The 9,035-nt window shown below is 62.3% G+C and overlaps 1 protein-coding gene across 2 annotated transcripts in view; it reads right to left on the bottom strand.

Annotated features, from left to right (window-relative positions):
- The window catches only part of CSNK1G2 (casein kinase 1 gamma 2), a 26,069-nt gene extending 24,632 nt beyond the window's left edge, over window positions 1–1,437 (bottom strand). The window contains exon 1 of one of the 2 annotated variants that reach the window (XR_005834680.1): window positions 1,335–1,437. The gene's annotated coding sequence lies outside the window, so the exon portion shown is untranslated. The remainder of the gene's footprint in view (window positions 1–1,334) is intronic. The other variant, XM_040629722.1, reaches the window with a different exon arrangement.
- Window positions 1,438–9,035: the final 7,598 nt, after the last annotated feature.

The following is a 9,035-nucleotide window of genomic DNA, read 5'->3' on the forward strand; positions in this document are numbered from 1 at the left end:
ACAAAACACGTGGGGTGAACGCAGCCCATGTGCACTCCAGTACCACAGCCAGTCCTCACCCATCTGCCTGCAGAACCCAGTGGTCCCTTTCTTGGGGCACAATTTGGTGGAGACACAAAAACAAAAACAAACTGCCAGCAAAACCGCGAACTTCCCCCTTTCAAACCTGTGGGCCTGGCTCCCAATCTGTTCTTGTCAAGGGGCCACCTCCTTTGGTGACCAGAGCAAGTCCCTGAGGACACTACCCCCCTATACTGGAGCCTTTGTGCTCCCACTCATCTCTCACACCCACGAGCAGAGGAGCCTGTGGGGCTGGGAAACGCCAAATGAGCCTGGCCATGTCCTCCAGACGAGGACCGAGGACCCACAGAGCTAGAGACGCATCGGACCGAGCCCCAGTGGAGGGACGACATGTGGACACCCCCCAGAGTATGAGACACTGGCCAGAGGGGCCGGGGACAAAGTGCTGGAGCCCTCCGAGGCCACTGCCCACAAACAATGCCGTCCAGAGGCCAAGAGCCCCCAAGCCTACCTAGGACGACAGCCCACAGCCCCGAATGGGAAACCTTCCCTGAGAAAGTTGGGGCAAGAGGGGGCAGGGAGAAGATCAGTGTGGCCACCGCCCCCGGGCGCCCAGACATCTCACCCCCTCCCTGATCCAAAGTGTTTCCGGAAAACAAAACCAGTGGCGCGGGCGGAAAGGGGAGGGCACAGCCACACCGAGGTGGCGGTTCATAAGCAGTGCCCTGCAACAGGTCACCCCGGACGAGACCCCTCCAGCCGCTTCCCCGCCGTCCCTGCTCTCCCCTCAGGGCCTTCCAGACCACCAAGAACGGGTGGGCTGGGGCAGGGGTCCAGGATAGAAGAGCAGACGTGGGGAGACACGGGCAGTGGGCAACGGGCCTGAGCACTGGGGAGCAGTGAAGGGGGAAGTGGAGTGCCGCTAAGTGGACAGCGGGGTCTCAAGTCAGGGGGCCAGTGGAGGACCGCAGAGTCTGCAATGAGGGGTCGGGGTCGGGCAGCTGGGCCTGGAGCGCGGCATCAGTGAGGACCGCGAGGTCTGCAGTGGAGGCGTCAGCGGGAGTGCAAAGCGGCAAGGCCCGAATCTGGGGGAAGGGGGACAGTCTGGAGTGAGAGGACGAGGGGTGAGGAGGTGGCGTCTGGAATGTGGGAGTCAGTGGGCTGGGGGCGGACAGAGGCGGGCGGACAGGGGTCCACAGGTGCGGGGCCGGAGGACGGGCGGGGGAGGGGCCGGTCAGCGAGGGTGGGGGTCCGCGGGGCGCGGCGGCCCGGGCGCGTGGCCGTGGCAGCGGCGAGGGCGCGCGCGTCCTTACCTCGGGGCCTCCGCCGTGGCCGTGGTCCCGCGGCCGGCCGGGCAGCGGCCCGGGCTCCCTCAGCAGCGCGGCGCAGGGCCCCGCTGCGGGCCCCGCTCGCGCTGCGGCTCCGGCTCCAGCGCCCGCTCGGACCCCCGCTCCCGCTCCCGCACCGCCGCCGCCGCCGGCCTCCGCATGTTGGCGCGGGCCGTCCCCGCCGCGCGGGCGCCCGGCTCGCCCCGGTCTCGCAGCGTCGCCCGCGGCCCGCGCTTACGCCCCGGCGTCGGGGGAGGGCCCGCATGCACTGCGCAGCCGCCGTCAGGCCCGGGGCGCACGGCGCCTCAGCGCGGGGCGGGTCTTGGCGGCCGCGCGCGCCGCCGCACGACGGCCGCCGCGCTTTGCGGCCGCTCCGGGATGGCCAGGCTGCGGCCCGCGGGGGGTTCCCGGAGGCGCGCGCCCCGTGGGGTGGGGTGGGGCGCACGCGCGCGCGCGTGCGAGGACGGAGCCGGGCCGCGTCCCCCCTCCCGGGGGGCGGGGCTCCCCCCGTTCGCCCGGGCCCGCCCGCCGCTGCCATGGCGACGCGTGGCCGGCCGCCCCGCCGCGCTTCTGTGACGTCACGGTCTCGCCACCTGACGTCACGACCGGGCGGTGGCGCGGGGCGGGACCGGGCGGGGCGGGGCCTCGGTGTGGCTGCTTCGGGGACGGGCTCGCAGGGCCGGCGGGAGCCCGTGTGGAGCAGGCCGGGGCGGTGGGCCGCGCGGCGGGCTAGAGGGGCGCGGGGCGGGCCCCCCACGCAGGCGCTCCTGCAGGTGGGACGCTCATCACGCCTCCCCGGGAGCCCCCAGGCCTGCTGGGGGGTCAGGGCACTGAATAATGGGCACGGCGGTTTCAGTTCTAATGAGGCAGCGTGGGGCAGAGTGACTCAGAGCCCAGCCCTGCAGAAGGAGGTAGATGGGATCACATGTTCGGACTGTCGTCCTGCTGGTGGTGGCCAGACGGCAGGCAGAGGAAAGGGCGTCGGACGGGGACTGCAGCTGGAAGGGCCCGCGGCAGGGTGCAGGGTGCAGTGGACCGCCAAGCCAAGCCCTCGGACAGGCTGGCCACCACCGTTAACCACCTCAGTCTCTACTTTCTAATTAAGCTCTTCCAGCTTCTCTCCGAACTCAGACAAAGACCCTCCAGGCAAAGAGTCTCCTAATGGAGCTCCCCCTTCCCAGCACTAAGGACTGCCCTGAGCCCGCAGGACCCGACACCTTGACCCCAGGACCCTGATCGGCTTGACCTCACTGCCCACCTGCACGACCCACTGGCCTTCCTCCCAGTTTCCTCATAGAAACCTGGCAGTATTTTCCCCGTTTGGGAGACAGTCTTTTTTTTTTTTCCCTAAGATTTTATTTATTTATTTGACAGAGACAGTGAGAGTGGGAACACAAGAAGGGGGAGAGGGAGAAGCAGGCTCTTCGCTGAGCAGGGAGCCCGATGCGGGACTTGCTCCCAGGACTCTGAGATGGTGACCTGAGCCGAAGGCAGACGCTTAACAACTGAGACCCCAGGGAGAGTCTTGAGACACTAGTCTGCTATCTTCCCAGTGTCGGCCTCCCTGAAATAAATGTTTTACCACTGCTCATTTCTCTGCCTTTGGATTTTGTCAGCAGCGAGGGGCTGAACCTGGTCTGTTTGGGACTCCCAAAGCCAGTGCTCTTGCAACCCTGTGCCCCATCCTTCTCCAGTCCCACATGCAAGGTCACCCCCTCGAGGAAGCCCAGGCCACATCCCCACACTGCCGTTTCTCACTACATCCTGACCCTCTCTGACCTGAGCCATCCCACAAAGAAGTGTGTTTGCTTAAAATCAGCCTCCTCCAAAATACAAGCTGTTGACGGTGGCTCAGCGGATGACTAGGAAGGAGAGGAAGGGAGGGAGGGAGGGGGAAGGGGGAAAAAAATCCACCCTGTCCACCAGCCACGCCAGGCCAGGGACCACATCTGCTTTGTTCACCACGATGCCTGCGCACCCAGTGGGCACTCAGTCTGTGTGTGATCACTGTGCGTGGCGAATGAATGAAAGCATGCACCAACGAACTTCAGGGTCCTGCCAGGTTCTGGAGAATTGGGGTTTCAGTTCATCAGACCTCCTGGCCCCATCAGTCCTCCTCTCTCACTCCTTAGGGAAATCTGCTCTCAGGGGCTCAACTCCCAGGGCTCAGGAGGCACAGCGGCCTCTCCTCTAGGGGTATTTGAGCCGTAAATCGGAGCTGCAGCCTTACCCTGTAACAAGCAGCATCCTAGGCAGCTGAAAACACAGAAAGTGAGGCCAAGGCTGGGATGGTGCCAGTAAAAGGCTGTGTGACTACGCGCGGGTCGCTGACCCTCTCTGTTCCTCCGCATCCTCGTCTGTGGACTCTCCATTGCCCCTCGGGTGTATCATGGGAATTCAAGGACTCATGAATAAAGAATTGCAGCTGAACAGATCTCTCTCTCTCTAATCACTTGCAGTCTTTGAAAAAGCAAACGGCCTTTTGTGCTCCCCCCCTTTTTTTTTGTGCTTTCCCCTTTTTAACCCCTTTGAATGTGGCCCGCAAGTGCCTGCCTCCTTTTAGTTTTGAGCATGGGCACCCAATTTGGGGAAGCTGGTGTGGGAAAGGGCCCCGTTGGAGCTCTCAGTATAGTAAGAACCTCGTAAAGAGGTTGAGCCCCTCGCTCCATTGCCCATCGCCCCACCTGGGAAAGCCTAACAAAATCGCAGCCTCCCCACAAATCCCAAACAGCTGTGGGTTTCGGGGAGGAGATGGCAAGCAGCGACCCCTTGTGTTCCCTTACCCCTAGACGAGGCAGGCCCATCTCCCTGGAGAGACCCCGGGACAGGAACGGGGCTGCATCCTGGGGTCCAAGGCCAGCCCATAGACACAAGCAGGTGCCTGGGGTCACTTTAGTGGAGTTGAGTTGGACTTGTGCTCCCTGCAGTCAGGCCTCTCCCCACCCCCCTCTGTGGGGCAGGGACGCAGACATCCACAGTCCCATTTCAAGAAGCAGAAACTGAGGTTTACAAAGGAGAGGGGACTTGCCCACGGTCCCCTGGCTTCACACCTGCAACGCTGCAGCCCTCCACGGCTGGGTCTCGCCGGCTGCCACTGTTCTCAGGGTGGGCCCGGCACCCCCACCCCAGGACCAGCTGCTGTGGTGCAGGAGAGCACACAACCCAAGCTGGGCCGGGCCGAAGTTCTCCCTCTCGGGATGGTGTGAGCCCTGGAGGGGAAACAGGCCAGAAGACACGTGAAGGGCAGCAAGGAGTAGCCTGTGAGCAGAAACCCAGCAGTCTGTGGGACAGAGCGCAGAAGCTCCCGGCTGGCTAGAACTCCCCACCCTGGGGTCTCCCCACCTCAGAACAGACCCCAGCCCCAGGGCTGTACCATGTGACCACCCAGCCGCCTCTGATCGGCCCAGAGCGAGCCCACCAGCTCCGCCTCTGGGGTTGCTGAGCAGGAGGGGTCCCAGACGGTGGTCTCTGCCCTTGTGTGGGCTCTCAGGCATCTGTCCCCCGCAGTGCTGAAACCCAGCGTAGGTGAACAAGCACCCGGGTGCGTCCAGGCCTCCTGGGAGCCTCCGTGCTGGAACCATGAAGTCCCAGCAAACCTGAGCAGGAGACGCGCAATGTGCCACCTGTCACCAAAGATCCCAGATGAGGAGCTCCTTCACTCCACTCCTCGGGGGCCAAGGCCTAGGCGAGGTAGAGAGTTGAGTAGTGTCACCCCCAAAATTCACATCCACCTGGAACCTCAAAATGGGACCTTATTTGGAAATAGGGTCTTTGCAGAGGCGATGAGTTAAATTCAGACGAGGTCACCCGGGATTAGAGTGGGCCGTAACTCAGTGACTGGTGTCCTTAGAAGAACGCACACAGGACGCCGGGGTGGCTCGGTCGGTGAAGCATCTGACTCGGATGGGGCTCAGGTTGTGATCTCAGGGTCCTGGGATGGAGCCCCGCCTTGGGCTCTGCACTCAGCACGGAGTCGGCTGGAGAGTCTCACCCTCTGCCCCTCCCCCACTAGTGCTCCTCTCTCTAATTTTTTTTTAAGGAAGAAGACAACAAAGACAGAGCGGACACTGAAGGGGTCAGCCACAGGCTGAGGGATGCCTGGCGTCCCCAGGAGCTGGGAGAAGCGGGAAGGGCCCTCCCCCAGAGTCTCTAGAGGGGGCGCAGCCCTGCGACACCTTGACTTCAGGCTTCTGGGTTCCAGAATTGAGGAGGGTGAATCGATTCAGGCCGCCCAGTTCATGGCACTTGGACGTGGCAGTCCCCGGAAGCTCCCACAGATGAGGACCAGATGGGCCACTGTCACGGGTGGGACTGTGGTCCCCGAAAAGACATGAGCAGATTCCAGCCCCCGGCACCTGTCCGAGAACAAGGGGTCACGGGGCTGGTTCCTGCTGAGAGAACCTGTCCCAGGCTCCCCAGCTCCACGGGGCTTCTCCCTGCCTGTCTGGGCCCACATGTCCCCCTTTTTATTGTCATATTGGATCTGGGCCACTCTATGCCTTATGGCCTCACCTTACCTTGAAAAATTACTCCTTCGGTGACCCTGTTGCCTTTTTTTTTAAGTTTTTATTTATTTGACACAGAGATGGCACAAGCAGGGGGAGCAGCAGACTTCTGAGCAGAGAGCCCAAAGATGTGGGGCTCAATCCCAGGACCCCGAGATCATGACTTGAGCCGAAGGCAGATGCTTCACCGACTGAGCCACCCAGGTGCCGCGGTGACCCTGTTTCCAAGAAAGGTCACCTCCTGGGGTCCTGAGGGCTAGGACGTCAACGTATGAACGGAGGAGTACAGAATTCAACTCAGCACAAAACACACGGGAGTACGCACACAGACCAGCACCCACCTCGCTCCGCCTGAGGGCAGAGCCCAGGCCCTCCACCCCCACACACACACGGACAGCCTGGGACACGGTCTCAGTGCTGCCGAAGGGTCCCCAAGCGACTGACCCCCGACTGGCCGCGCCGTGACCTGCTCATTGATGCCTCCCGAGTGACTCCTGCGCCCCTGCCTCCCTGATACACCCTTTGCCCCCATCTTTACGTTGGGCCCTAAAAGGTCACAACTCTGCAAAAACGAAAAGAGTCACTCCGTTTTCTAAAAAAAACGTTATTTTTTTAATGTCGAAGCATAATAAACATATTCTTAGATGACATTAACAAATGTTTTTAAATTTTGTCTTAAATTCTAATGGTATTAGTATTCAGCCAGGGGAGGCAGGGAGGGCCCTACCCCGGAGCTTGCAGAGGGGACACCGTCATCTTGCATGTCTGGCCCCCAGGATGCGGGAGCGCTGAGCCCCCCCGTCCGGGGTCGTGGGTGACACCGCCATCATCCCGCTGTGGATCCCAGGCTCTGCCCTCCAGAAGGTGGGAGGAGAGACCCTGTGGTTCAAGCCCTGACTCTGGGGTTCTCTGATGAGGCCACCCACACAAAGGGTCCCTTTCTCGACTCCAGCCCCATCTGGGTCACCTGGGCGCTGAGAGTGCACACGTCCCTCCCTCCAGGCCTAGGTGCTGTTCCCGCTCTTCCTGCTCAGTCCACCCATGCAATCCATGTCCGGCACGCCGACAGGTGCATCCCCGGAGTACACCCCCCCTCGTTTTGTTGCTCTGGCATCTGCTGGGTGCCTTCCTGGGGCGGCCTCAACCCTCACCCTCACAGCTCGGGACGGCACAGCCCAACAAGTGTCCCAGCGCAGGCTCCTGCTGAGGGAGAACCTGTCCCAGGCCCCCCAGCTTCACGGGGGGGAGGTCACTGGTAATCTCGGCGTGCCTTGGCCTGTAGAAGCGTGACCCCCATCTCTGCCCCATCTTCATGGGGCTTCTCCCGGCCTGTCTGGGTCCATTGCTTTAGGGCCCACCCTACTCCAGTGTGACCTCACCTGAACTAAGTACCCCTGAGACCACCCCATTCCCAAACACCGTTCTGACCTGCTGGGCACTAGGACATCAACACGTGAATCTGTGGGGAGGGGGACACAATGGAACCCGTGCCATTTGCTTGGGGCTCGGTCTGGTTTCTCTCTGTGGATCTAGTCTCCTTCCTGTGCTGGCAAAGCGCCCCGTGGGGGCCCCTCCAGCTGGGCTTCTGTGAGGCCCTCCTGTTTCTCTAGCAGCCACAGCTACCATTACTCTCCCTTCAAGCAAGCGATGCTGGTTTCTCATTTTCCGCACACTTCCCTTTTCAAGTTAAAACAGAGGAGCATAAAAAAGCAAGTTGATTGAAAGGAAAAGCATGAAGGAAACGCACTGTGGTGGCTCGTGGACACCGCTGAGGGCGAGGCCACGCGGGGCACCGTCCACAGGCAGGGGCAGCCTGGCAGGGCACGGGGGGGCATCGGGTCGCTAGGGCCGCGAGCCCAGCAGGGCAGCAGACACACGCGCCCCTAACAGCCCCACAGAGGCTCCACGACGCAGGAAGGACTATCGTATGTATCTCCAGGATACTCTCCTGTAACAAAACCCACTACGAAGTAACGAAGGTGCCCGCGTGCACGGTCCTACCGCGGGCCGCAGCTGCTCGGTCGGCCGTGGCGGCGCTGCCCACGCGGCAGGGGACTCGGCCCCACGGGTGGTACAGCGCGTGCCTCTCCGTCGCGGAGACTGGCTTGGGGACATTCAGGGACACCCGGGAGACCCACGGCTTGAGACCTGAGGGGACGCAGACCCGGGTGCATTCTCGGGGACCATGGCCACCTTGGATACCATGCGGAGCTCAGCACAAGCAGCCGAAGCAAGCATGGGTGCGGAGAACAAAGGACAAGTCTGGCTGGACCGGGGCCTCTCAAGAGGCCGGCACCCGGCGTGGCAGTGTGTGACGTGGAGGGTCCCCGTCCTACCCCGAGACGGCCAGCCAGGAGCCGAGGGGCAGCATTCGGGGAGCCTGGCCAGCAAGGGCTAGGAGGCTACGAGGAATCCCCTGGCCCATCCGCTCACAGGGCTGCTGCCGAGATCCCCACGGGAAATTCCAGTCGTCTCGGAAGGAGCTTCAAGAGTCAGACGAGAGAAAAGTGGCGTCTCATTCACATTCCTAAGGCACAGATTAATCATATCTTCTTTCCTTCTAGAAGGCGATTCTCTGGAGAAACTCCATCTCCTGCTTCCCGCAGCTCGAGCAAGGGCTGCGTGGCCGTGGGCTCCAAGCAGCCGGCCCAGGTGGTGACCGCTCGGCCAGATGCTGCTGGTTTCCCTCCACCTGCACAGAGGGGAGAGGCCCACTGCCCTGTCCTCCCCAAAAGGGGTTCTGCCCCAAATCTCGGATATCGACAGAGGTCTGCGCAACATTCCCAGGAAGAGAGCCACTGTGGGCAGGAAGGCCGACGGGCCCACAGAGCCCATGGGGCAGACGGACAGATAGACAGGGGCTCAGATCATGGTGCCCAGGAGGGTAATCATCCTCTGGCTGAACCTGCAGGGTTGTCCACAGAGCCCTCTGGCTGCAGGTGGACAGGGACGTAGAGGACAAGGACACAGAGGACCCGGCCAAGCCCCTCGGTCCCCCGCAGAAACAGGAGTGAGTGGAGGACAAGGGCCGAGGGTGACATCCTGGTGGAGTCCTTCTCTGTGCCATCAGCTCTGGAAGGCAGCGCTGGCCTGCTGCCCCTTCTCCTCAGGGAGGCCTGCGGCCGAGACCTCCGCAGGAGAGGGCGTGCTCTGCAGCACGGGGGCGGGGGGGGGGGGGGCG

Source organism: Ursus maritimus, unplaced genomic scaffold (assembly GCF_017311325.1).
Source record: "Ursus maritimus isolate PB19 unplaced genomic scaffold, ASM1731132v1 scaffold_14, whole genome shotgun sequence".
NCBI lineage: Eukaryota > Metazoa > Chordata > Mammalia > Carnivora > Ursidae > Ursus > Ursus maritimus.